Source organism: Pogoniulus pusillus, assembly GCF_015220805.1.
Source record: "Pogoniulus pusillus isolate bPogPus1 chromosome W unlocalized genomic scaffold, bPogPus1.pri SUPER_W_unloc_3, whole genome shotgun sequence".
In the NCBI taxonomy this organism is placed as follows: Eukaryota; Metazoa; Chordata; class Aves; order Piciformes; family Lybiidae; genus Pogoniulus; species Pogoniulus pusillus.
The window spans coordinates 240001-242400 of record NW_026974537.1 but is presented as its reverse complement, the minus strand read 5'-3'; positions in this window follow the sequence as shown (position 1 = coordinate 242400).

Here is a 2400-nt window from a genome sequence, read left to right as displayed (position 1 = left end):
CCCAGTACAAAAGGCCACCGGATCAGTGCACGGTGGATCGTCCCCAATTATTAATTGTCAAGCCTGGCCTTTATAGGCCGAAGCAGGTCTTGTCTCCTTACAGGTTAAGGCCGAGGCAGAGGACCAGTTCCTGACCACCTGACCAGCACCTGGGAAGGGGAGAGCCAGCTACACGAGAGATGGAGTCATATCACCGGGGTGGCCAGTGGATGATGGCATCCAGACCCACGGACTGTGACCTCCAGCCATGGACTCAGAGCATCTAAGGCTCTGCCATGAACTTGGTTGCTCTACCAGGAACAGAGCAATCTTCAAATTGACTGTGTAGCTTTATTAATACTGTTTGGGCTATTGTTAAGCCTTGTTAAGTATTGTTAAATATTGTTGGGGCGATTAATGTATTACCTATTGTTAATGTTGGAAAAGGCTAAGCCATATATATATATTAATAGGTTCCTAAATTGAAGGGGGATCACCTATCACTCAAGTTCTAGACAAAGATGCTCATTACCACCGGGGTGGGATGTCCTGGAGTCCTGTACCCCTAAATTCCTCTCCTGCCCGGACTTCGGGGGGAAAGGGGAAAAGCCACCTGGTTTCCCCCCCCCCTCGCCTGCCCTGCAGCCGTGAAGGGGGCGGGGACTGCCCCGTGAAGGGGGGGAGGACTGCCCCGTGAGTTCCCGCGCTGGAGCCAGGCTGGGATTGGCCGTGCGCTTTCGCGCCTAAGGTGTGGTAACTCTGCCCTTTGTCTAGCGAAGGTTATAAATGTTGGGGGTTGTTGGAGGTCGGAGACCGGTGCGGCGAGAGATCGGGGCACTGAGAGTCGACTCTGTGGCTTCTGCGCAGCAGTGCAATTTATTAGAGCGATACAGCGACCTTTATAGCCCCCAAAGGGGGTGTAGGCAACTGACTTAGTTCAAGATTGGTACAAGTGGAGGGTACAGATTGGCTCCAGGTTAAGTGTAAGGCAGAGATAGGTTAACTTACAGTAAACACCTTAAGGATCCCACCCAGGGGGGGTGGCCAGAGTCAGCCCCCTGGGCTGTGCCCACCTCAGAGGCGGGCAGATTCCACCCCCTGACAGCTGTGCGTGGGTTGCTCATAGTTGCAGGCTCAGGCCCCTGGGAGCCTCAAGGCTCCAAGGACACTTCTCATCACAGGGTCTGATGTTTACCTTTCATGCTCCGCTGCGGGAGGAAGCTTCCCACAGTACCCCCTTCTTTTCTTTTGAGCAACCCACGTTTGATTTTAAACGAGCTGTGCTCAGTGGGAGCGCAGGTCAATGGTGCTAAAGTAAAGAGAATACATTTGTTAAGAATTTGCTAGTGACAACAATCTGGCAAACCAGCCACCCAAGCTTAGCTAATGATCCCAAAAGCCATTTCTGCAAGCGACAGTGAGTCAAATGTTCAAAAACCCAAAAGTCCAGACGAGCATCACAGCTTCTGGAGGGTGCAAGTCTGTCACGTCTTCATTAGCTCACTATGGTAGCCGATGTTGTGGGCGAGTGAATTGTCCAGTATCTCTCCATAGCTTCAAGTTCACTTCATACTTCTCAGAGATCTTGATGTTCCCAGTGCAGTCCTCGGCTATGAGCTGCGTCTGACGATTGTGCTTAAGAACTACCAACCCCCAAATACAATACAAGAGTGCGTCTTAGATGTTGCTTTCAGGCTATTCTGCTTAGGCCTTTTCCCACAGCTCTCGATTCACTTCAAGAATTTGGAGCAGTGTTTTTTCATCCCTTGCAGGGCCCTTGCAAGAGACAAAGAAATCACTTGCCATGTTATGCCAATTTTAAGTGGGCTTTGGCCTTCATCAAAGGGACCAGACCGAATCTATTCCATTAAGCTACAATCATTGAAGCTCATGAAAATACCCAAATTCATTAGCCAAGATCCAATGCCTTATAATCCAAATACTCATGATCATCATCTCTATGACTCTCCCAAGATCTTACCACAATTCTGCCATCTGAGCAGGATTTTCTGCTCACTTCATGGAAGGACAAACCAATCATATTCAAGTTGGTATCCACCTTAGGGCCTGTACAGACAGGTGATAAAGCATAATACGAACATATTCAATACCTAAGCTGATAAATCCACTGATCTTACTTGTATGATGTCCAAAAAAGCTGTAGTGTTTCTCCATGCCTCTCTTCTTATTTTACTAACTCCTCTTCCACCTCGCCCCCTTTTCCTTTTTTTTTTTTTTTTTTTTTTTTTTTTTTTTTATATAAAAGACAAAATTCTACATTTCTATACGTTAAAGAGAAAAAAAAAAAATAATCATATAACTATAATACTGTCTTAACTTATAAGCCTAGTAGAAAAGGAAAAGAAAAAAGGTGTGTGAGTGAGTGTGTAAAAGAGAATATGGTACCATATTATCCTTAGT